We start from the raw sequence: 27,626 nt of genomic DNA on the forward strand, positions 1-27,626 counted from the left end.
TCAGCTGGGTGGCCTCTCCGGTCTCTTGGAACACGAGCTGGGTACGGTGGTCTTGCTTCCTTCTGGATGGCTGGTCTCTCGGAAGAGTTAGGCCCAGGTTTCAGGCCTAGCAGCACGGCTGTGCTGTCCTCCACAGTTCCGCAGAGGAGAAGATGCAGGTCCCGAGAGAGCGAGAACAGCCCCTCCCTTTCCTTAAGTAACCTCCCCCATAAGTCTGTGCAGAGGTGTCACATGTTCCAATAATGCAGGGCATTGTGGGAAGTGTAGTCTATTTCTCCTCAGAGTCAATGGAGTCCATTAGCTAGATTCAGGTAGGGGCACGCAACTTTAAGGCAGCGTAGTGTATCGTATTTACGCTACGCCGCCTTAAGTCAGAGAGGCAAGTACTGTATTCACAAAGTTCTTGCCTCCTAACTTACGGCGGCGTAGCATAAATGCGGCGAACGCAAGCGTGCCTAATTCAAAATAGGCTGAGGGGGCATGTTTTATGATAATTTGCTTTGACCTGACGTGATTGACGTCCGCCTACATTTCCCAGTGTGCATTGTGGCTAAGTACACCGCACGGTCCGATTGATTTCGACGTGGACGTAAATGACGTAAATCCCTATTCACGGACGACTTACGCTAACGACGTAAAATTTTCGAATTTCGAAGCGGGAACGGCGGCCATACTTTAACATTACTATTCAAACTATTTGATGGAATAACTTTAGGCCTGATAAAGCGTTACGTAAACGGCGTATCTGTACTGCGTCGGCCGGGCGTACGTTCGTGAATAGGCGTATCTAGTGATTTATAAGGATGAGCCGAACACCCCCCTGTTCGGTTCGCATCAGAACTTGCGAACACACCAAACGTTCGTGCGAACTTTAGAACCCCGTTAAAGTCTATGGGACTCGAACATTTGAAATCTAAAGTGTTAATTTTAAAGGCTAATATGCAATTTATTGTCCTAAAAAGTGTTTGGGGACCTGGGTCCTGTCCCAGGAATCATGTATCAATGCAAAAAAAAGTTTTAAAAACGGCCGTTTTTTCGGGAGCAGTGAATTTAATAATGCTAAAAGTGAAACAATAAAAGTGAAATATTACTTTAAATTTCGTACCTGGGGGGGGTGTAAAGTCAGCATGTGAAATAGCGCATGTTTACCGTACATAGAACTGTCCCTGCACAAAGTGTAATTTCTGAAAGAAAAAAAGGCATTTAAAACCGGCTTTGCGACTCTAATGAATTGTCGGCTCTGGCAATCCAGAGATGATTCATTCATAAAAAAAAAAAAAGCGTGGGGTCCCCCCAAATTCTATTAACAGGCCCTTCAGGTCTGATATGGATATTAAGGGGAACCCCGCCGTCAATTTAAAAAAAAAATTACGTGGGGTTCCCCGCAAATATCCATACCAGACCCTTCAGGTCTGGTGTGGATTTTAAGGGGCACTCCACCCCAAATTTTTAAAAAAAATGGCGTGGAGTCCCCCAAAAATCCACACCAGGCCCTTATCCGAGCACGTTAACCTGGCCCGCCGCAGAAAAGAGGGGGGGACAGAGTGCGGCCCCCCCTCTCTCCTGAACCGTACCAGGCCACATGCCCTCAACATGGGGAGGATGTCCCCATGTTGATGGGGACAAGGGCCTCATCCCCACAACCCTTGCCCGGTGGTTGTGGGGGTCTGCGGGCGGGGGGCTTATCAGAATCTGGAAGACCCCTTTAACAAAGGGGACCCCCAGATCCTGGCCCCCCCCCTATGTGAATTGGTAATGGGGTACACTGTACCTATACCATTTCACAAAGGAAGTGTAAATAGTTAAAAAAAAACACACACACCGTAGAAAAAAATCCTTTATTAATAAAAATAAAAAATAAAATCCAGCGATGTGAATCCACTCTCGGCCCGGGCCCCGCTCCAACGTTGTCTTCTATCGTGCGACGGATGATCTCTCCAGCGACGGACGGATGATCAGCGGTCCGGTCCAGCGCTGAGAAGATCCATCCTTCCAGAGCGCAGCAGGCAGCTCCTCTCTCCGCTGGGATGACGGAATGACGCGCTGGACCTGTGACATTTCTTATATAGGGGAAGCGGCCACCCATCACGTGACCCCGCCCCCTCTGACGCACCGTCGTACGTCACTTGGAAAGACCAGGTCTTTCCCAGTGACGTACGAGGGTGCGTCAGAGGGGGCGGCCAGCCCCATTCACGGACGAGTTACGCAAACTACGTAAAATTAGAAAAATTTGACGCGGTTCCGAAGTCCATACTTAACATCATTTTGCTGGTTTATCTTTACGTCTGAAAACCCCTTACGTAAACGGCGTATCTTTACTGAGACGGCCGGGCGTACGTTCGTGAATAGGCGTATCTAGCTGATTTACATATTCTAGGTGTAAATCAGCATACACGCCCCTAGCGGCCAGCGTAAATATGCAGTTAAGATACGACGGCGTATGAGACTTACGCCGCTCGTATCTTAGCAATATTTAAGCGTATCTCAGTTTGAGAATACGCTTAAATATACGACGGCGGGGATTCGGACTTACGACGGCGTATCTACTGATACGCCCGTCGTAAGTCTACCTGAATCTGGCCCACACAGGACAAGGCCGTGTTCACACTACGAGACGTTTCTCAGGGCTGCAGTTCCTCTGAGCTCCACAAGGTGGTGATCTTCTCACTTCTACCATAGAGACAGGAAGTCTCTATGGAAGACAGGAAGTGATGTCAGGGACAGACAGGAAGTTCCGGGTGAGAGGTGAGTTGTGAGGAAGTAGTGAGGAGACATCGCTGGAAGACGTAGCAGAGGAGGTAATAAGATCTTATCTTCTATTTACACCCAGTAACCCCCATCCTAATAATGTACAACCAGTACAGTTAGAGTTTCAACCTCATCCCTTTAAACCTGAACACATATGAATTACACGGGTTCTGAGGCCAATTTGATTCAGATAAGTCACCAAGTGATCATAATTACCACCCTAATCAACCACAGAACGCGTGTAATTAATGTGTACGGGTTTAAAGGGATGAGGTGGCAACCCTAAGTACAGTCCTCATCAATCTCTCTTATTAATTATTAGTCTACAGGAAACCTGTATAGATCACATGACCAATGAGGATGGAGGAGGACTGGAGTCACATGACTGAGAGGATACTAAACTTCACCCTGGAGATCATCTATCTGCTGACCGGAGAGGTGAGGAGGATTCTGGGAGGTCACATGACATCACTCTTATCTCTATTAATAAAACACAGACCTGACCGGAGAGGTGAGGAGGATTCTGGGAGGTCACATGACATCACTCTTATCTCTATTAATAATACACAGACCTGACCGGAGAGGTGAGGAGGATTCTGGGATTCTAACATGATATTTCTATTGGTTCCTCAATACAGAGATTTCCTCTTGTGAAGTCAGGTGATCACATGACCATCACAGTGCCTCCATGTGACTCCCTAAAACCTGAGAGACACAACATGGAGAAGATTCTAGAAGTCACCAAGAAGATGATGAAGCTGCTGACAGGAGAGGTGAGGAGGATTCTGGGACATTATCCAGTAACAGACAAGGGGTGTGTCTGGATGGTGACTGTATCATTGTGTGTGTCAGGTTCCTATAAGGTGTCAGGATGTCACTGTCTATTTCTCCATGGAGGAGTGGGAGTATTTAGAAGGACACAAGGATCTCTACAAGGACGTCATGATGGACAATCAGCCGCCCCTCACATCACCGGGTAAGAGGAGACTTTATTGTAAAGGAGAGAGCAGTACGGAGGCTCCACCTAGATCCCCCATCATCTGATAAACACATAGAAACAATGTATTCAGTCAGTGTGTGTGTTTCCTACAGATGGATCCAGTAATGGGAACCCACCAGAGAGATGTCCCCGTCCTCTGTATTCCCGGGATTCCACACAGGAAGGTCACACCATCCCCCACCATCATCAGGTAGATGAGGAACAATCACTGATAGTATCATTAGGATCTGTACATTATCTGCATTGTTACCATTCATGTCATTTTTATTCTATATTCAGAGTGGAGACCTGAGAGATCCTAAAGTTGAGGTTAAAGAAGAGATAAAAGAGGAGGATGATGAGGATGGGGTGATGGAGGAAGAACACAAAGATCTGTACCAGGACACCATGGTGGAGTCATCCAGCTACAGAAACCCACCAGAGAGATGTCCCCGTCCTCTGTATTCCCGGGATTCCACACAGAAAGGTCACACCATCCCCCACTGTTACAAGGTCGGTGGGGCGGAGCATCTAGAACATGGACTGGTGGAGATGATGTGTGGATTTTGTATGTAAGTTTATATCTTACAGATGATATTCTCTCTCATTCTCTTGGTTTAGAGTGGAGATCCAATCGATATAGAATTTGAGGTGAAATCAGAAGAAGAAGAGACGTATGTGAGGGATGATCAGCAGTCTATGGAGGAGGATGGAATAACGGGGACATTTATAGAGGAGGACACTCCTACAGAGATCAGCACAGGTGGGTCATTAACACTAAATCCATTCCTCCACACATACTGCTCACTGATTGGTCCAGAGTAGGGCGGGGACTGGGTGATATCAGCCTGTAATCCCCTGGTCACTTTCCTGAGCTGTGTTCCCCGTCCTGTATTCCTGTATTTCTCTCGGATAATCTTCCTTCTCTGTGCTGCAGACACAATTTATGTCTCTAGACTGGATTTATGGAGATTCTGGGGTTCAGCTGGCAGCAAAATGTTGATTTTCACCATAGGGTTTGCTAAACCGATCATAAACATTTATATTGTACATTACATACTCCTGACTTCTGCTCTCTCCCCTCCACCCTCTGCTATATATACACTCTGGGCCGGATTCAGAAAGGACTTACAACGGCGTATCTCCAGATACGCCGTCGTAAGTCCAAATGTGCGCTGTCGTATCTAAACGCATATTCTGGAAATCGGATACGCCTGAATTTTGCCAAGATACGACCAACGTAAGTCTCCTACGCCGTCGTATCTTGGGTGCATATTTACGCTGGCCGTAAGGGGCGCTTCCGTAGATTTACGCATCGAATATGCAAATAACCTAGATACGCCGATTCACGAACGTACTTGCGCCCGTCGCATTAAGCTACGCCGTTTACGTAAGGCGTACGTCCGGCGTAAAGTTACCCCTGCTATATGAGGCGCAGGTAATGCAAAGATATGGACGTCGGAACAAGCGTCAAATTTTACGTTGTTTACATAAGTCGTACTTGAATGGGGCTGGGCGTAGGTTACGTTCACGTCACAGGCATTGAACCGGCGTATCTTAGGGAGTAAATTCGACGTGAATCTGAGCATGCGCCGTTCGCTCAGCCATGCATTTACATGGGGTCACGGCTAATTTTAATACAACACGCCCACGGCCTTGCTACTTTGAATTAGGCGGGCTTACGCCAGCCATTTTACTTTACGCCGGCGTAAGAAAGGGAGCAAGTGCTTTGTGAATACAGTACGAGCCACTCTATGTTACGTCGGCGTAGCGCATATCAGATGCGCTACGCCGCTCTAAAGATATGCCAATCTCTCTAAATCCGGGCCATAATATGTATTCTCTTTTGTTACACCCATTTCCTACCAGCTGGACATTTTATATCTGATGATTTGATTGGAGCACAGACTTTTACATGTTGATAATAATGTGATGACATCCTCCAACTTTGGAACCTTAAACATAGTTACATAGTTAACCAGGTTGAAAAAAGACACAAGTCCATCCAGAAACAAAAACAGAAAGTGATAATGAGGGGGAGGAGTCAATAACCCAATGATGGTGGTCTTCAGGATCAGTCCAGTCTTGGTTGTTCTTCCCCCATCCTCACTCTCTGACCTCTGGTGGGGCTCAGCCCCGCTGTTATTCATGACTAAATCATGGACTAAATAAGGAAGTGCAGGACTTCTTGTGTTGGGAAGATGGCAATGGCCTAATGTGGGCGGAGTCCTGGTTGGGGAACCAATCAGCTCATGTCTAGTAATAATCTTTGTATTTCTATTTTAGTAGATGGACGGGAGATGAGGAAAACCTCAGAGGATTGTCTCACTTTGTCTCCAGACTGTAAAGTAGAAGATGAGGACATCACACAGTATAGTCCAGGAGAAAACCCGACTACCTCAAATGTCCATCCGGCACCACACAGTGTAGATGGACCATCGTATTCCTCTTATCCCGAGGAACCTCAGACTGTGCGGGACGGTGCCAGACCATCGTATTCCTCTTATCCTGAGGAACCTCAGACTGTGCGGGACGGTGCCGGACCATCGTATTCCTCTTATCCTGAGGAACCTCAGACTGTGCGGGACGGTGACGGACCATCGTATTCCTCTTATCCTGAGGAACCTCAGACTGTGCGGGACGGTGCCGGACCATCGTATTCCTCTTATCCTGAGGAACCTCAGACTGTGCGGGACGGTGCCGGACCATCGTATTCCTCTTATCCTGAGGAACCTCAGACTGTGCGGGACGGTGCCGGACCATCGTATTCCTCTTATCCTGAGGAACCTCAGACTGTGCGGGACGTTGCCGGACCATCGTATTCCTCTTATCCTGAGGAACCTCAGACCGTGCGGGACGGTGCCGGACCATCGTATTCCTCTTATCCTGAGAAACCTCAGACTGTGCGGGACGGTGCCGGACCATCGTATTCCTCTTATCCCGAGGAACCTCAGACTGTGCGGGATGGTGCCGGACCATCGTATTCCTCTTATTCTGAGGAACCTCAGACTGTGCAGGATGATGCTGTCTTTCCAACACATAAGAGGTTTCCATGTCCTGAGTGCGGGAAGTGTTTTCGTTTTAAATCTCATGTTAAAGTGCATATAAGATCTCACACAGGCGAGAAGCCGTATTTTTGCCCTGAGTGTGGGAAATGTTTTTCAGATAAGTCCAGTTTTTACAGACATAAGAGATCGCACACAGGGGAGAAGCCGTATTCCTGTTCTGAGTGCGGGAAATGTTTTTTAAGGAAGTCCGGTCTTCTCAGACATCAGAGATTGCACACGGGACAGAAGACGTGTTCCTGTCCTGAGTGCAAGAAATGTTTTTTAATGAAGTCCACTCTTTACACACATCAGAGATCGTATTCCTCTTATCCCGAGGAACCTCAGACTGTGCGGGACGGTGCCGGACCATCGTATTCCTCTTATCCTGAGGAACCTCAGACTGTGCGGGACGGTGCCGGACCATCGTATTCCTCTTATCCTGAGGAACCTCAGACTGTGCGGGACGGTGCCGGACCATCGTATTCCTCTTATCCTGAGGAACCTCAGACTGTGCGGGACGGTGCTGGACCATCGTATTCCTCTTATCCTGAGGAACCTCAGACTGTGCAGGACGGTGCTGTCCTTCCAACACATAAGAGGTTTCCATGTCCTGAGTGCGGGAAGTGTTTTCGTTTTAAATCCCATGTTAAAGTGCATATAAGATCTCACACAGGCGAGAAGCCGTATTCCTGCCCTGAGTGTGGGAAATGTTTTTCAGATAAGTCCAGTTTTTACAGACATAAGAGATCGCACACAGGGGAGAAGCCGTATTCCTGTTCTGAATGCGGGAAATGTTTTTCAGATAAGTCCAGTCTTTCCACACATCAGAAACCTCACACGGGGGAGAAGCCATATTCCTGTCCTGAGTGCGGGAAATTTTTTTCACTGAAGTCCAGTCTTTCCACACATCAAAAAACTCACACAGGGGAGAAGCCGTATTCCTGTCCTGAGTGCGGGAAATGTTTTTTAAGGAAGTCCGGTCTTATCAGACATCAGAGATTGCACACGGGACAGACGACGTATTCCTGTCCTGAGTGTGGGAAATGTTTTTCATTGAAGTCCCATCTTTCCAGACATCAGAGATCTCACACGAGGGAGAAGCCGTATCGTGTCCTGAGTGAGGGAATTGTTTCTCAGTGAAGTCCTGTCTTCCTGTACATCAGGGGTCCCACACAACCTTTGAGGTGTATTCGTTGGTTTTCTTCCTTTACTATTCCCTGATGTTATGACTGCAGTCTTGTTAAAAGTAAAATGATAATAAAAAATGTGTTGAATGAAGAAAAGATTGTGCGTGTCGGTGCAATGAGGACAAACTTTGTATCCAAATATTACTCATAGGAGACGCTATAAAAGTCTTCACAGGTCATCAGTGTAGAGGGAACCCCGAATAATGGGCCCAGAAACAGAAATACCGTCCAAGCAACCCAACGGGGCTACAGAGTTATAGATTTGCCCCCAGCCTGCCCAACCTATTTATGGGGAAATGGGAGGAGGATGTCGTGTATGCTGACCGCAGACCGGAGCTTGTTCTGTGGGTCAGGTACATAGACGACGTCCTCCTCCTATGGATGGGATCCAGGGATTCACTTGGTTCCTTCATGGACGCCTTGAACAATAATGATAGGGGCATATATTTTAAATATGAGGCAGATCAACATTCTATCCATTTTTTGGACTTGCAGATACGTGTTGAGGAGGGACAATTCCTTACCTCAACATACTTCAAGTCTACCGATAGAAATGCCTTTATTCCCCGAGACAGCTGTCATCACCATCAGTGGCTGGACTCAGTCCCGAAAAGCCAATAAGTACGCCTGCGGCGCAATTGCACTAGATGAATTTAAAGAGCAGGCGAAGGTCATGCCCAACAGATTTTTGGAGAAGGGATATTGTCAGGTCACCTGTGGCCAGATGACCGATGCACCCCGTTGGAGTCAGGAGTGCACCACAAGATAGTGAACCCTTTGGCAGACTGCTGCGGATGGACCACAGAGTGGATATGGGGGACAGGTCCACTGGAGCACAAACAGGGATCCCACAGGAAGCTTGAGCCCAGGATTCCCCAGGGCGCAGAGTCTAAGATCCAGCTGGTTTTCACCAGAGTCTCTAGTGGTGAGGATGGCCTTAGCTGCAACTGGATCCAGGTCGCGGCCCCCAGAGTCCCCCAGGTCACGCTCCATAGGAAGAAAGGTGAAGAAGCCACTCAGGACACAAGAGATAGTGAAGGGTTAAGCCAAGGTCGGGGCAACAAGCAGACAAGGATAAACAAGGGAAAGGCCAAGGGTCAGGGTCACATGCAAACAGGAGTAGTCGGGGACAAGCCAAGATCGGTACACAGAGATAAACGTAGCACACGGCAAGCAGGAACCCAAACATACAATGCTTAACAAACAACGTTGATCAGCCATGCAGACCTGCAGTGCACTGGTTAATATAGTGTTCCTGGAATGGCCTGGGGTAGAGCCATACAGGAAGGAGAGATGATAAAGGCAGCCAGGTGAGAGGGCCTGGCCTCTAAGATAAACACATGGGGCCTGATTCAGATAGGACATACGCCGGCCGGTCGTATCTATGCGGCTGATTCATAGAATCAGGTTACGCATAGATATCCCTAAGATCCGACAGGTGTAAGTGACTTACACCGTTGGATCTTAGGCTGCAATTTCAGGCTGGGCGCTAGGTGGCGCTTCCGTGTCTTTTTTACGCGTCAAATATGCAAATGAGCATTCACGCCGATTCAGAAACGAACGCCCGCCCGGCGCTTTTTTTTTACGTCATTTGCGTTCGGCTTTTTCCGGCGCAAAGTTACCCCTGTAGCAGGGGTAAGTGCGGCGTATCCTATGTTAAGTATGGTCATCGTTCCCGCGCCGAGTTTTTAATTTTTTACATCGTTTGCGTAAGTCGTTCGCGAATACGGCCGGACGTAATTTACGTTAACGTCGAAACCAAGGACGTCCTTGCGACGTCATTTGGAGCAATGCATGCTGGGAAAATTTGCGGACGGCGCATGCACTGTTGGATCGGCGCGGGGATGCGCCTGATTTAAATAGTACACTCCCCCTAGCCGCGGAATTTGAATTCCGCCGGGGGATTTACGATACGACGTCGCAAGTTTTGAGGTAAGTGCTTTCTGAATTAAGCACTCGCCTCAAAAACTTGCGGCGGCGGATCGTAAATCAGATCTAAAGATCCGCTAACCTATCTGAATCCGGCCCATGGAGAGCAAGGTAAGCTGCCAGACATTACTGCATGTCCATGACCGATATTCTATCGGAGACTTGGAATTACGAGTCTCGGAAGTGGAAAAACTTGATAGAAGTGTACCTTTGGCTGACAAGACGAAGAAAAGCGGAGGACAAAACGACTATACCTGGCCTTTTATCACAGGGGTTTCAGATCAACATTTTCTGGTGAGAAAATTAGTACGTAGGCATTGGCACCTGATCAAAGATGATGCCATCCTAGGACCTATCCTGCCAGAAAAACCACAGGTCGTGTTTAGGGGGGTTCCTTCTCTAAAAGATTCCTGTGACCCCCCTCCCCAGTAATAAACCTTGTTTTTTTCAAAATTTGGTGGGGTTCCATAAATGTAAAAGATGCGCGGTCTGCACTATCAATAAGGTCAGAGACCAGAAGACTTTACATTTTGTGTCTAATAGTACCTCATTAGGAGAGGCTATAGAGGACATTCCCCCTCATGACAAACCACCCCCTCCATTAGTACAGACCCCCCCAGGAGAAACCACCCCCCTCCATTAGTACAGACCCCCCAGGAGAAACCACCCCCCTCCATTAGTACAGATCCCCCAGGACAAACCACACCCCCTCCATTAATACAGACTCCCTCAGGACAAAACACCCCCTCCTCTGGTCAGGAGTATATCATATACAGTCCTGTGTATAGAGTGCAGGGGTCAGGAGTATATCATTTACAGCCCTGTGTATAGAGTGCAGTGGTCAGGAGTATATCATATACAGCCCTGTGTATAGAGTTCAGGGGTCAGGAGTATATCATATACAGCCCTGTGTATAGAGTGCAGGGGTCAGGAGTATATCATATACAGCCCTATGTACAGAGTGCAGGGGTCAGGAGTATATCATATACAGCCCTGTGTATAGAGTGCAGAGGTCAGGAGTATATCATATACAGCCCTGTCTTTAGAGTGCAGAGGTCAGGAGTATATCATATACAGCCCTGTGTATAGAGTGCATTGTTCAGGAGTATATCATATACAGCCCTGTGTACAGAGTGTAGTGTTCAGCAAATGATGGGCCGAGCGCCAGACAGATACGTATAACGAACGGTGCATGCGCAGTCCCGTGGACGCATCTCAGTGCGCATGCTCAGAATCACATCGGAACTACTCCCTAAGATACGCCGGATCACTGCCTACGACGTGAACGTAACCTTCGCCCAGCCATATTCACGTCCAACGTAAACTACGCCAGCTTGTGTTCCCTGGTGCAGCCCTTTGCATGGATGCTGCTGAGTTACACCTCCTTTATGGGGCATAACTTTACGCTGAACGTATGACTTTTCACGCACTGCGTCAGACGGACGTACGTTCGTGAATCAGCGTATCTCCCTCATTTGCATATGTGAATAGAAAATCATTCGGAGCGCCAAATACGTCCAGCGTAAATATGCGCCCACTCTACGCCGGCGTAGGCAAGTTACGTCGGTCGGATGAAGCCTATTTTTAGGCGTATCTTGGTTTCTGAGTCCGGCGCATAGATACGACGGCGCATGTTTGCACTTACGCGGCGTATCTGGAGATACGTCGGCGCAAGTGCTTTGTGAATCCGGGCCATACAATACATACACACACAGCACAAGGCCGTGTTCACACTACGAGACGTTTCTCTGGGCTGCAGTTTCTCTGAGCTCCACAAAGTGGCGATCTTCTCACGTCTGCCCAGACAGGACGGCTCTATGGAAGACAGGAAGTTCCGGGTGAGAGGTGAGTCGGGAGGAAGTAGTGAGGAGACATCGCTGGAAGAAACAGTAGAGGAGGTAATAAGATCTTATCTTCTATTTACACCCAGTAACCCCGTCATGTCCGTCCTCTTCCTCCATAGTCACTGTGACGTCTTTTATCTCCAGCAGATGGTGATACACACATATATAGTGTGGAGACCTAGATTAACCCCTTCAGGGTCAAAGCATTTCCCCACTTACGGTAGGGTTGTCTTTTCTTCAAGACAAACCCGAGCACTTTACTAGCGCACAGCATTTTACGTAGTATACACTACAGACAAAATCGGATTGTAAAAGACTTGGGCACTTTTGGAGTGGCTTGAAGAGAGTAGTAACACGGCGTACTGTGCATCCCATGGCGAATAGAGGGCGTGGCCTCATTGCGTCAACAGTGGGAGGGGCCTACATTAGCCCACCCTACTGGCAGCACCCCTTATTGTCCAGTCTAACCCAACCTTCTACTGACAGTCCAAAGTACCCCACCCTACCTATAGCAACCCACACTATCAACACCACACCAAAGTGTCCCATTCTATATACAACACCCCAAATCAATCCATGGCAACCCAAAGTGGACCACCATAACCACAGCACCCAAAAGAACCTTACAGAAGCCGGATGGACTGGGGGGCAGTGGAGTGGACTGCGGGGCAGCAGGATGCACAGGGGGAGGCAGCGGGGTGGTCAGGGGGGCTGTGAGGTGTACTTGAGAGGAGTGGAGGGGGGCAGCGGGGTGTACAAGGAGGCAGCGGGGAGGACTGGAGAATAGCAGGTTAAGATCAGGAGTGTGCTATGTACACAGTGCAGAGATCAGGAGTGCACGTATACTAACGGATTATACGATGAAACGGGTTGGGGGTTTTATACAGAGGTGGATGGTGACTGTATCATTGTGTGTGTCAGGTTCCTATAAGGTGTCAGGATGTCACTGTCTATTTCTCCATGGAGGAGTGGGAGTATTTAGAAGGACACAAGGATCTCTACAAGGACGTCATGATGGACAATCAGCCGCCCCTCACATCACCGGGTAAGAGGAGACTTTATTGTAAAGGAGAGAGCAGTACGGAGGCTCCACCTAGATCCCCCATCATCTGATAAACACATAGAAACAATGTATTCAGTCAGTGTGTGTGTTTCCTACAGATGGATCCAGTAATGGGAACCCACCAGAGACGTGTCAGGGGGGTGATAATTTTGTGGTTAAAGAAGAGTATAAAGAGGAGGATGAGGAGTATGGAGTGATGGAGAAGTATTCTGATGGACACAAGGATATGATGGAGCCACCTAATACCAGGAACCCACCAGAGAGATGTCCCCGTCCTCTGTATTCCCGGGATTCCACACAGGAAGGTCACACCATCCCCCACCATAATCAGGTAGATGATTGACAATTATTGGTAATTATGATTTATACACAAACATGTTTATTATAATGAATGTTTTATTATATATTCAGAGTGGAAACCTTGAAGATTATATTATTGTTGTCAAAGAAGAGATAAAGGAGGAGGATGGGGTGATGGAGGAAGAACACAAAGATCTGTACCAGGACACCATGGTGGAGTCATCCAGCTACAGGAACCCCCCAGAGAGATGTCCCCGTCCTCTGTATTCCCGGGATTCCACACAGGAAGGTCACACCATCCCCCACTGTTACAAGGTCGGTGGGGCGGAGCATCTAGAACATGGACTGGTGGAGATGATGTGTGGATTTTGTATGTAAGTTTATATCTTACAGATGATATTCTCTCTCATTCTCTTGGTTTAGAGTGGAGATCCAATCGATATAGAATTTGAGGTGAAATCAGAAGAAGAAGAGACGTATGTGAGGGATGATCGGCAGTCTATGGAGGAGGATGGAATAACGGGGACATTTATAGAGGAGGACACTCCTACAGAGATCAGCACAGGTGGGTCATTAACACTAAATACATTCCTCCACCCATACTGCTCACTGATTGGTCCAGAGTAGGGCGGGGACTGGGTGATATCAGCCTGTAATCCCCTGGTCACTTTCCTGACCTGTGTTCCCCGTCCTGTATTCCTGTATTTCTCTCGGATAATCTTCCTTCTCTGTGCTGCAGACACAATTTATGTCTCTAGACTGGATTTATGGAGATTCTGGGGTTCAGCTGGCAACAAAATGTTGATTTTTAACATTGGGTTGCTAAACTGATCATAAACAATTTATACTACATACTCCTGACCCCTACACTATATACAATATGTTGTACTCTGTTCTCCAATCAAATCATCAGATATAAAATGTCCAGCTGGTAGGAAATGGGTGTAACAAAAGAGAATACATATTATGTGTATATATAGCAGTGGGTGGAGGGGAGAGAGAGAAGTCAGAACTATGTACAGGTATACCCCACTTTTCAGTACACAATGGGACCAGAGCATGTATGTAAAACGAAAATGTACTTAAAGTGAAGCAATACCTTTCTTCACTTCAGGGGTGTCAGGGGCTGTAGAGGGGTGTCAGGGACTGTAGTGGGGGTGTCAGGGAGTGTTTTTCCAAGTAGCAGGGAATCTGAACTATCCGTGCACGGATTACTCAGCTGCAGCTTTAGCTTGAGAGCCACTTTACATACACTCACAGGTATGTCCTTACTCGCGAGTGTATGTAAAGTGAGTGTACTTAAAGCGGGGTATGCCTGTATATAGTTCTGACTTCTCTCTCTCCCCTCCCCCCACTGCTATATATATACATAATATGTATTCTCTTTTGTTACACCCATTTCCTACCAGCTGGACATTTTATATCTGATGATTTGATTGGAGAACAGACTTCTACATGTTGATAATATCCTCCATCTTTGGAACCTATAAAAGACAGTTCTCGTAGTTTCCTCACTCTCTGACTAAGGTCCATGAATAAAGAAATGATCTGGTAGGAGATCAGAGGACCCATTTACTAGTTACCTTGAGGGGGGAATTGTAAGATCCTCAGAGACAAAGCTGCCTGATGTGGGCGGAGTCCTGATTTAGGGGAACCAATCAGCTCATGTCTAGTAATAATCTTTGTATTTCTATTTTAGTAGATGGACGGGAGATGAGGAAAACCTCAGAGGATTGTCTCACTTTGTCTCCAGACTGTAAAGTAGAAGATGAGGACATCACACAGTATAGTCCAGGAGAAAACCCGACTACCTCAAATGTCCATCCGGCACCACACAGTGTAGATGGATCATCGTATTCCTCTTATCCTGAGGAACCTCAGACTGTGCGGGACGGTGCCGGACCATCGTATTCCTCTTATCCTGAGGAACCTCAGACTGTGAGGGACGGTGCCGGACCATCGTATTCCTCTTATCCTGAGGAACCTCAGACTGTGCGGGACGGTGCCGGACCATCGTATTCCTCTTATCCTGAGGAACCTCAGACTGTGCGGGACGGTGCCGGACCATCGTATTCCTCTTATCCTGAGGAACCTCAGACTGTGCGGGACGGTGCCGGACCATCGTATTCCTCTTATCATGAGGAACCTCAGACTGTGCGGGACGGTGCCGGACCATCGTATTCCTCTTATCCTGAGGAACCTCAGACTGTGCGGGACGGTGCCGAACCATCGTATTCCTCTTATCCTGAGGAACCTCAGACTGTGCGGGACGGTGCCGGACCATCGTATTCCTCTTATCCTGAGGAACCTCAGACTGTGCGGGACGGTGCCGGACCATCGTATTCCTCTTATCCTGAGGAACCTCAGACTGTGCGGGACGGTGCCGTCCTTCAAACACATAAGAGGTTTCCCTGTCCTGAGTGCGGGAAATGTTTTTCACTGAAGTCACATCTTTACAGACATCAGAGATCCCACACAGGGGAAAAACCATATACCTGTCCTGAGTGTGGGAAATGTTTTTCAGGGAAATCCAATCTCAACAGACACCAAAGGTCTCACACAGGTGAGAAGCCGTATTCCTGTGAAGAGTGTGGTAAATGTTTTTCACACAAGTCCGATCTTTCCAATCATCAGAGATTTCACACTGGTGAAAAGCTGTATTCCTGTTCTGAGTGCGGAAAATGTTTTGTAAAAAAATCTAAACTCATCATACATCAAAGGTCTCACACGGGGGAAAAACCATATTTCTGTTTTGATTGTGGAAAATGTTTTTCAAGGAAATTCGATCTCGAAAAACACCAAAGGTCTCACACGGGGGAGAAGCCGTATTCCTGTCCCGAGTGCGGGAAATGTTTTTCACAAAATGTCAGTCTTCGCAAACATCAGAGATTGCACACGGGTGAGAAGCCATATTCCTGTCCTGAGTGCGGGAAATGTTTTTCAGTGAAGTCCAGTCTTATCACACATCAGAGGTGTCACACGGGTGAGAAGCCGTATTCCTGTCCTGAGTGTGGGAAATGTTTTTCACTGAAGTCCAGTCTTACCGCACATCAGAGATTGCACACGGGGGACAAGCCGTATTCCTGTCTTGAGTGCGGGAAATGTTTTTCAGAGAAGTCCCATCTTTCCAGACATCAGAGATCTCACACGGGGGCAAAGCCACATTCTTGTCCTGAATGTGGGAAATGTTTTTCAGAGAAGGCCAGCCTTTCCAGACATCAGAGATGTCACACGGGGGAGAAGCCGTATTCCTGTCCTGAGTGTGGGAAATGTTTTTCAGATAGGTCCACTCTTTACAGACATCGGAGATCTCACACGAGGGAGAAGCCGTATTCCTGTCCTGAGTGAGGGAAATGTTCCTCACTGAAGTCCTGTCTTCCTGTACATCAGGGGTCCCACACAACCCTCGAGGTGTATTCGTTGGATTTCTTCCTTTACTATTTCCTAATTTTCTGACTGCAGTCTTGTTTAAAAATAAATGATAATAAAAAATGTATTGAATGAAGAAAAGATTGTGCGTGTCGGTGCAATGAGGACAAACTTTGTATCTAAATATTACTCATAGGAGACGCTATAAAAGTCTTCACAGGTCATCAGTGTAGAGGGAACCCCGAATAATGGGCCCAGAAACAGAAATATCCTCCAAGCAACCCAACGGGACAACAGAGTTATAGATAATGGCCCGGATTCACGTAACACTTACTCCGACGTATCTCGAGATACACCGCGTAAGTGTAAATGTGCGCCGTACCCATAGAACTAGATACGCCTGAAACTAGGCTTCATCCGACCAACGTAAGTTTCCTACGCCGTCGTACCTTGGGTGCATATTTAAGCTGGCCGCAAGGGGCGCTCCCATTGATTTACACATCGAATATGCCAATGACTGAGATACGGCGATTCACAAACGTACTTGCACCCGTCGCCGTTTATGTAAGGCGTACGTCCGGTGTAAAGTTATTCCACATATAGGAGGCGCATACCATGCAAAGGTATGGACGACAGAACAGCCGTCGTATTTTACGTCGTTTACGTAGTACTACGTGAATAGGGCTGGGCCTAGGTTACGTTCAGTGATTCGACGTATCTTAGGCGTTCGTTCCGACGTGATTCTGAGCATGCGCACTGGGAATCGTCTACGGGACGGCGCATGCGCCGTTCGTTCGGCCCATCATTTGCATGGGGTCACGGTTCATCTAAATGGATCACGCCCAATAATTTACGTTACGCTGGCGCAACATAGGGAGCAAGTGCATTGTGAATACTCTGCTTGCCTCTCTGTGTTACGTTGGCCTAGCGCATATGAGATGCGCTACGCCGGCAGAAAGATGCGCCGATGTATCTGAATCCAGGCCTATAGATTTATGTGTACCAAGGTCCTGGGCCTCTTTAGGCCTAATGGTGACCTCCAGAGTTAGGGACAGCTGAAGTACTTCTGTGTAGAGTGGGTTTCAAGGCATGGTGGGTGTAAAGCAAGGTAGATTCATGGGCGCCAGGCACTTCTTAAATGCAAAGCGATTTATTTTCTCTTAGAACAGAACTGTGGGAGAGAGGGTTTTAAGTCCAGGACACCCTTAATGCAGCGTAAACACGATCGGAAATTCCGACAAGAAAGACAGAGTGCTTTGAAAGTGATTCTGTCTTTCACCGGCAGCCAGTGAAGGCTTCTCAGTGAAGGTGAGATTGATTCCCAAGTTTTTTTCCCAGTCACCAGTCGCGCGGCCGTATTCTGAACGACCTGCAGGCGAGTGATTTGGTACTTTGGGAGTCCGAGGTAGAGGGCATTTGCATAGTTAAGTCTAGAGTTAACAATTGTTCCCACCACGACTGCTATGTCTTCTTTGGGAATAAATGGAATAACTCTGCGTAGTAGACGCAGCAGATGGTGGGATCCGCTGACTACTGTTCTATCAAATACTCATAATATGAACAGAGGTTCACTCCGGTCAGCACAGTTTACGCCACCTGGTGACCAACACTAGAAACAGTTCTGATGCACGGGTAATGCCCCGTACAAAACAATCGGTTTTCCTGTTGGAAAAAGTCTGATGAGAGCTTTTGGTTGGGAATCCCGACCATGTGTATGCTCCATCAGACTTTTTCCAACAGGAAAACTGCTGGAAAAAGATAGAGAGCAGGATCTCTTTTTTCCCGTCAGGAAAAAACTGTTCGGAATTTCCGTTCATGTGTACAAATCACGACTCGCTAAATTCCAATGCATGCTCGGAAGCATAGAACTTAATTTTCTCGGCTCGTCGTAGTCTTTTACATCACTGTGTTCTTAGCAGTCAAAAGTTCACTTTTGTGTGACTGTGTGTATGCAAGGCAGGCTTGAGAGGAATTCCGTCGGAAAAAAACATCAGTTTTTTTTTCTGACGGGAAAACCACTTGTGTGTACGGGGCATTAGTCCGATATTTACATGGAAGGTAAGAATTTGCCCCTTTGCCACAGCCCATTCTACCTGACTAGCTAAACTCCCCAATGTCCTTGACGTGTCGCAGTCCATCAAATTCTCACTCGGGGTGAACAGTACTTCCCAGCAGTTTCCCTTCTTCTTAAAAAGTAACTCTGGGGATAAGAGACACAGCTGCATTCAGGTAACGAGCAGCCAGGTCATGGTGCAAGGGACCGCACTTTGGGACATAAGTCCCCTTGCAATGGTAGCCTCAGTCTGTCCTCACGACAGCCGGGAACTGAGGAAGATTTCCCCATCACTTCAGAAGCAACCCTGCTGAGCATCACATCACAGGTTACTTTTCCGAGGGAGTCATACTGGCAACTTTCAGAGCACTGCAAATCATGACTCAAGTGGGGACTCCCTGTCTCTGCCGGCAGCATTCAGTCCAGCACAGTCTCGGCAGTACAGCCAGTAGGAATGTTCTCCACTAACAACAACTTTTGTGCAGATATGAAGTGGCTTCCAGCATAACGTCCTTAACTCCACACAGCACACATTTGTAATCCACAAGGTTTCGTGAACAGATGTAATTCCATTGAATTTACCAGTAGTACCTGGAAAATGGCAATGTTACATCTTCTCCTTTGACATTTACTGTGATGACGTTAGGTGGATTCACAGAGAGTTAGGCCGGCGTATCAGTAGATACAGGGACAAAAGGTAGATACAGGGACAAATCCCGTGATCAAGTCTATCTTAGACGAAACGTCGGGAGGAGACGTGCTGACGTCGCCGCAATTGAGGACGAACCAGTTCTGTTTACTGACCGGCTTTTTACTACATGCTGTTTTTATATCTTCTAACTGTAAGTGTGCTACTATTTGTTATTAAATTTCTCATACGGTATCACGCTATTGTGAGTTTTTTTCCCACGATCATCTGACTACACATTGGCGAATCTGAGGACTCTGCTATTGGGACGATCCATTGCTCCGTGCTGTATACATCCCCCCTGCTTTATCCGATCCTTAGGGATCAAGGGCTCTGGTAAGGGTCAGTGTGTACACTGGTGGTGGTTCTCTTCTTCACTTCACACTGTTCGTTGTCAGTCACTGGGGGATATCCTGTGTGTGTATTGATCACCATACAGTATCACACTATATTAGTTTTGTTTTTTCTGGTTGCTTCGCTGGTGGACTCCTGGGATGATCGTATCAAGATTCAGGCCTCCTTTGCAGTCCATGTGTTTGGCTACTTGCTCTTTCTGATTCGTTAGGATCTTTCATTTCGGTAAGGGTCAGCATTATCAGTGAGCTGTGATTCCAGATTATTGTCTTCACCTGCGTAGTAGAGCGCTACTACACAGACTTGATACATTGTTGGACTTTATTTATATTCACTATCATTTTTTGCCACGCATTGGACTAATATATATATATGCTTGGTCCTTTCACTTATGTTTATATGACCTGAGAAGGCATATTCATTTTTTAGCGCAACTCCACCTTTTGTCTATGATATTTATGTTTGTATAACATTTTTGAGTTTGCTGCTTCTTTGTTATTATTGTTTGGGTAAGCGCACTGTTTTTACATTTCTATGTATCAGTAGATACGCCGACCTAACTCGGAATCTGCGCCCACCTAAGTTTAAGTGTATTCTCAAACTGAGATACACTTAAACCTATCTAAGATACGACGGCTTGCGCTGTCCTATCTTAGGATGCAATATTTAGGCGGCTGCTAGGTGGCGCTTCCATTGCGGTCGGCGTAGAATATGTAAATCACTAGATACGCCTATTCACGAACGTACGCCCGGCCGACGCAGTACAGATACGCCGTTTACGTAACGCATTATCAGGCCTAAAGTTATTCCATCAAATAGCTGGAATAGTAATGTTAAGTATGGCCGTCGTTCCCGCTTCGAAATTTGAACATTTTAAGACGTCCGTGAATAGGGATTTACGTCATTTACATCCACGGCAAAAACAATAGGACCGTGCGGCGTACTTAGCCGCAATGCACACTGGGATATGTAGGCGGACGGCGCATGCGCCGTTCCAAAAAAACGTCAATCACGTCAGGTCAACCCAAATTAACAAAAAAAACACGCCCCCCTCAGCCTATTTTGAATTAGGCGCTCTTACGCCCGCTGCATTTACGCTACGCCGCCGTAAGTTAGGAGGCAAGTACTTTGTGAATACAGTACTTGCCTCTCTGACTTAAGGCGGCGTATCGTAAATACGATACGCCGCCTTAAAGTTGCGCGCCCCTACCTGAATCTAGCTAATATTGTTTAATGTCCTTCTTTTCTGGCCTGCAGAAGATTACACTGTCCAGATTGATTTTTTGGCCGTAGCCTCAGGTGTGCAACACTGATACATACCTCTCAGCAACATTTGGTGACAACTTTGGAAATTCTTCTTGCAGGGGGATCCATAGGAAACTGCGCACAGTTTCATCTACCCACTGGGTCTCTTTATCCAGAATTTGTTCCTCTAGGTGAGCCGGTATGTAGGAATACAAGTACCGTATTCCTCAGCCAATTTCTTTATTATAATTCGCTGCACTTTGGACAGCCTGGGCAGGGTCTTAGGATCTCCATACCCGGGTAGGACCTGTGCATCTGGAACACGCCTAACCAGTTACCGAGCAACGACGTCTGGCTTGCAATCGGGTTTGGTCACAGGCGTTTGCTTAGTAGTGTGGACTTTGGGAACCCAGCGATCCTCTTCAAAGGATCTGGTAGAGCTGCATTGTTAGACAGCTCAATTTTTTCACTGGCAGCAGTAGCGAGGGGAACTTCATCTGTTTCGTTCGTCACACTGTTGCTCCTCATCATTGTCACTCCACTTCCCCGTCCAAGACAAAGTGTCCGAAAACAGTTCAGATGATCAGATGTCTGAATTAGTTATGGTGCAGCACTCTTCGGCCGGGAGGTAGTATCGCTTGGCACCGACTTTAGCTGGCACAACTGTGTTGTCTCCCTTAATGGCCACAGGTATCACCTCCCCCACAGGCACATTGCTTTCACCCCTTGCAGGTTTATGCTGCGTACACACGGTCAGGCTTTTGCCCGGCCAAAAACACATCGGAATTACAAAGAAATTCCATTGGAGTAAAATAGAACATGTTCTATATTTAAACTCCAATGGAATTCATCGGAATTTCTCTGATGGGGCATACACACGGTTGGAATTTCCGATGGAAAAAGTCTGTCTGACTTTTTCCATCGGAAATTCCGATCGTGTGTACGGGGCTTTACCCGACTCCGGTACTCTTTTCCCCGGTGACTTAGACATCAAAGCGAGCAGATGGGCCCGACTGCGGCCTCGAGGAGCGACTGGAGCACTTATGGCGGCCTTCTGACAAGGTTTGGCGGAACGCATCAAAGATGAGTTGGCGGGTTGTGAAATTACTATCATCCCGGAAAATGTTATGTCCTTGGCTGTCCAGATCGACACCAGTTTGCCAGGAAAGGGCTCGGCAGCGCTAATTCTCAGCTCATCATGTGGTTACAACCTTTCAAGACCCATTAGTTTCTCCCAATAAATCCTTTCCTTCCTCTCAGGAAGAGCCAAAACAACTAGGCCATTCACGCCTGCCAATTGAGGAGAGAAACCGTCGTCAAATGAAGGGACTGTGCATCTACCGCAGAGAAAAAGGAAATTTCTTGAAACACTGCCCACAGCAGCCAGGAAAACTTCCTAGGCTAGTAGACCTCAAGGGGGGTATGCTAGACCATAATTGTTGCCCCTCTAGTACATGTCCAACTATTACTGTTCAGTTACACCTCCTCACTTCCATTGTCTCAATGGAAGCATTCGTTGACTCTAGTGGAGTGGGAAATTTTATCTCTGTATCCTTGGTAAAGGAATGTGCTTGATCTACTAGCCATTGATGGAACCATTTCGGCCTTGGGTCCTATTCATTCCTGCAACACTCCCATCAAGATGTCGGTGGAAGTGCTTCACCAGGAGTCCATCACCTTTTTGGTCTTACCACTGGCTACTTCTAAGTTAGTTGTGGGACTTCCTTGGCTTCAACAACATTCCCCAATAATCGACTGGTCTGGTCCTTATTTGTTATCCTGGGGGCCCACCTGTCACGCCAAATGCCTTGGCAAGGTGGTCCCAGTCAAGACCCTTCCCGTGGCGTCTGCTGAGGATTCTTCCCTGGTGCCAACACACTATGCAGAATTTCTCTGGATGGGTTTTCCAAGCGCAGGGCGGATCAACTTCTTCCCAACAGACCCTACAATTGTGCCATTGATTAAGTCCCAGGTTCTAGTGTCCCTAGAGGCTGGGTATACCCCCTTAGCCTCCCAGAGACCAAAGCCATGACCGAGTATGTTACAGACAGGGCCGCTGATAGGGGGGGACCACCAGCCCTCCTGTAGGGGGCCCCGGCACACAGAGGGGCCCAGACAGCAGGAGGGTTGGTGGAGAACAATGTCCTCCATGTCTCTCACCCAGGTTTCTCCCCCTCTCCCTCCCACCTGCTATTAGCTGCTGGGTGAGAGACATGGAGGGATAATGAACCTGGCCAGCCACCACTGAGCTCCTTCACCTGCCCCGAGAGGGGGTTGTGCTAGGAGGAGGGGTTTGTGGGAATGTGTTCTAAGAGAGGGATTGAAGAAAGAAGATTTGTGCTAGGAGGGGAGATGCGGGTGATTGTGTACCAGGAGCCAATGAGGGAATCCGGGCTAATAGGAGGGATTGGGGGAATTGTGCAGGCAGGGGAGATTTGTACAAGGAGGTGGAATCGGGTGGCATTGTTGTCCATTAATAATGTATTTTTTGGTGAAAATATTGTATAGAATACCGTCAGGTGTGTGTGTGTGGGGGGCGTCAGGTAGGCTGTACGGGGCCCCATGATTCCTAACAGCGGCCCTGGTTACAGATAATCTCCAAAAGGGATTTATCTGAAAACCCTCCACTCCCGCCAGAGCAGAGTTCTTCTTAGTCAAGAAAAAAATATGGTTTCCTTCATCCTTATATTGACTACAGGGGATTAAATGCCATTATAGTAAAAAAACATTACCCGTTACCACTTATTACTAAATTGTTTGATCGGTTTCGTGGGTCGCAAGTTTTCACGAAACTCGATTTAAAAGGAGCGTATAATCTAATTTGCATCAAAGATGGAGACCAGTGGAAGACATCTTTTAACACCAAGAATGAATATCTAGTGATGCCTTTTAACCTCTGTAACGCCCCTAGCGGTTTTTTATCAATTCGTCAATGAGATCTTCGGCGACCTCCTCTATGTCTGTGTAGTATTCCATCTGGATGACATTCCTATCCAGATGGTAAGAGCTAAACATTTCACTTGATTTCTAAACTTTTGCATCGGTAATCTTCAAAAGCCAATATACAGGAAGAGTAGTGGTAAAAAGAAAGCATGTGTGGGTTTAACTAAGCTTTTTTTTTTTCATAGTTCTCCTTTAAAGGGGCAGGGCAGGGGGTGTGTCCCATGCCTACATACTTTTGCTAATTAGTGTCCTTCATTCCCATTTAAAAAAAAATGGGGGTCTGTATTTCTACTACCCTCCCTGGGAGTGGAGATGACCCCATCTATAAGGATATACAGTACACACACACACAGCACAAGGCCATGTTCACATTACGAGACATTTTTTTTTCGGGACTGCAGTTTCCTGAGCTCCACAAAATGGTGAACTCACTTCTTCCCAGACAGGAAGTCTCAATGAAAGACAGGAAGTGATGTCAGATGCAGACAGGAAGTGATTCCAGGTACCGACAGGAAGTTTCGGGTGAAAGGTGAGTCGGGAGGAAGTAGAGAGGAGACAAAGCTCGAAGTGGCAGTAGAGGAGGTAATAAGATTTTATTTTCTATTTAATCATGTCCGTCCTCTTCCTCCATAGTCACTGTGACGTCTTTTATCTCCAGCAGATGATAATACACACATATATAGTGTGGAGACCTAGATTAACCCCTTCAAGGGCAGAACATTCCCCCACTTACAGGCCACAACATACTTTTCATTTTGGAGATGTGTTGCTGTTCCATTAATTTCACCTTTTCGGTTTATACTAACGGATATTGCAATGATATGGGGTGGAGGCTTTATTTAGAGGTGAATGACTGACTGTATGTTTGTCTTTGTCAGGTTCCTATAAGGTGTCAGGATGTCACTGTCTATTTCTCCATGGAGGAGTGGGAGTATTTAGAAGGACACAAGGATCTCTACAAGGACGCCATGATGGAGAATCAGCCGCCCCTCACATCACCGGGTAAGAGGAGACTTTATTGTAAAGGAGAGAGCAGTACGGAGGCTCCACCTAGATCCCCCATCATCTGATAAACACATAGAAACAATGTATTCAGTCAGTGTGTGTGTTTCCTACAGATGGATCCAGTAATGGGAACCCACCAGAGAGATGTCCCCGTCCTCTGTATTCCCGGGATTCCACACAGGAAGGTCACACCATCCCCCACCATCATCAGGTAGATGAGGAACAATTATTGGTGGTTATGATTTATACAAAAACATGTTTATTATAATGAATGTTTTATTTTATATTCAGAGTGGAAATCTCGGGGATGATAATATTGATGTTAAAGAAGAGTATAAAGAGGAGGATGAGGAGTATGGAGTGATGAAGAAGTTTTCAGAAGGACACAAGGATATGATGGAGCCACCTAATACCAGGAACCCACCAGAGAGATGTCCCCGTCCTCTGTATTCCCGGGATTCCACACAGGAAGGTCACACCATCCCCCACCATCATCAGGTAGATGAGGAACAATCACTGATCGTATCATTAGGATCTGTACATTATCTGCATTGTTACCATTGATGTCATTTTTATTCTATATTCAGAGTGGAAACCTGAGAGATCCTAAAGTTGAGGTTAAAGAAGAGATAAAGGAGGAGGATGAGGAGGATGGGGTGATGGAGGAAGAACACACCATCCCCCACCATCATCAGGTAGATGAGGAACAATTATTGGTGGTTATGATTTATACACAAACATGTTTATTATAAGGAATGTTTTATTATATATTCAGAGTGGAAACCTCGGGGATGATAATATTGATGTTAAAGAAGAGTATAAAGAGGAGGATGAGGAGTATGGAGTGATGGAGGAGTTTTCAGAAGGACACAAGGATATGATGGAGCCACCTAATACCAGGAACCCCCCAGAGAGATGTCCCCGTCCTCTGTATTCCCGGGATTCCACACAGGAAGGTCACACCATCCCCCACTGTTACAAGGTTGGTGGGACGGAGCTTCTAAGAACATGGACTCACACAATGTGTGGATTTTTTCTGTGATGTCACAATATTAAAGCTTATTTTTTACAATTGATATTGTATCTTAATTTCTTGGTTTAGGGTGAAGATCCGATCGATATAAAAGTTGAGGTGAAATCAGAAGAAGAAGAGATGTATGTGAGGGATGATCGGCAGTCTATGGAGGAGGATGGAATAACGGGGACATTTATAGAGGAGGACACTCCTACAGAGATCAGCACAGGTGGGTCATTAACACTAAATCCATTCCTCCACCCATACTGCTCACTGATTGGTCCAGAGTAGGGCGGGGACTGGGTGATATCAGCCTGTAATCCCCTGGTCACTTTCCTGAGCTGTGTTCCCTGTATTCCTGTATTCCTGTATTTCTCTCGGATAATCTTCCTTCTCTGTGCTGCAGACACAATTTATGTCTCTAGACTGGATTTATGGAGATTCTGGGGTTCAGCTGGCAGCAGAATGTTGATTTTCACCATAGGCATTTGCTAAACCGATCATAAACTATTTATGTTGTACATTACATACTCCTGACCCCTGCACTATATACTCTATGTTGTACATTACACAGTCCTGACTTATGCTCCTCCACCCACTGCTATATATACACATAATATGTATTCTCTTTTGTTACTCCCATTTCCTACCAGCTGGACATTTTATATCTGATGATTTGATTGGAGCTCAGACTTTTACATGTTGATTATCGGGACAATGAAAAAGTGAGAGGAAGGTGGAGAGTTCCAAAAAAATGATTTCAGGGACTTAGGGAATAGATTGAGGACCTCCAAGGTACTTTTCTCGGAAATACTACCTGTGCTTGAGACACCTCAGAGAAGCAGCAGGAGCTTAGGGAGCTGAACAAGTGGCTGAGGAACTGGTGTAGGAAGGAGGGGTGGTTCGGGGTCCTGGAGAACTGGGCTGACTTCTCAGTCGGTTACCAGCTCTTTAATAAGGACGGGCTGCACCTTAATGGAGATGGTGCAGCTCTATTGGGAAGAAATACAGCCACAAAGTTGGAGGGGCTTTTAAACTAGGTGTTGGGGGAGGGTTCAGAGCAGGGATCCTCAAACTACGGCCTTCCAGCTGTTGCGGAACTACACATCCCACGAGGCATTGTAAAACTCTGACATTCACAGACATGACTAAGCATGATGGGAATTGTAGTTCCTGGACAACTGGAGGGCCGTAGTTTGAAGACCCATGGTTCAGAGGAACCGGCAGCTGTTAGTGAGAAAAGGACAGAGGGTAATAGTGGAAATATTGTGGTAACATCTAACCCCGGGGTGAATAATTGGTCAAAGCCTGTTTTGTGCACCCATACAACACCGAGAGGAGTATACATAAATGCCAGGAGCCTTGCTAACAAAATGGAGGAACTGGAGCTGCTGTTACACGAAGAGGACCCAGACTTTGTGGGAATAATAGTAACTTGGTTTGACAGCTCACACGACGGACTGGAAAATATCCAGGGGTACTTCTTTTATCGGAAGGAGAGGGAAGGTAGAAGAGGGGGAGGGGTGTGTCTATCAAAAACAATGTAAGGGTGGTAAAGAGGAGTGACATTGTCAATGCAACGAGGAGGAGGTGGGATTAGTGTGGGTAGAACTCCAAAGATATGAAGTAAGTGGGAGATTAATATTTGGGTATGTTACAGGCCCCTCAACCCTGAAGGAGGAGGAGCTGGACCTACTAGCACAGTTAGCTATGGCGGCGAGGCCAGAAAACATCATAATGGGGGACTTCAATTATCCAGATATTGACTGGGCAGAGGGGACAGCTCACTCATTAAAGGCCCATCATTTCACGAATATCTTACCGGACAACTTCATGTCCAACTGGTGGACTAAAAAG

General features: G+C 46.9%; 1 protein-coding gene and 1 pseudogene across 1 annotated transcript in view; one reads left to right on the plus strand and one right to left on the minus strand.

Moving 5' to 3' along the window:
* LOC120909737 overlaps positions 1-27,626 on the minus strand; it is an 857,992-nt gene that overhangs the window by 546,365 nt on the left and 284,001 nt on the right. The window lies entirely within an intron of this gene.
* The window catches only part of LOC120909820, a 42,356-nt pseudogene continuing 20,261 nt past the window's right edge, over positions 5,532-27,626 (plus strand).

This window comes from Rana temporaria, chromosome 8 (genome assembly GCF_905171775.1).
Source record: "Rana temporaria chromosome 8, aRanTem1.1, whole genome shotgun sequence".
Classification (NCBI taxonomy): domain Eukaryota; kingdom Metazoa; phylum Chordata; class Amphibia; order Anura; family Ranidae; genus Rana; species Rana temporaria.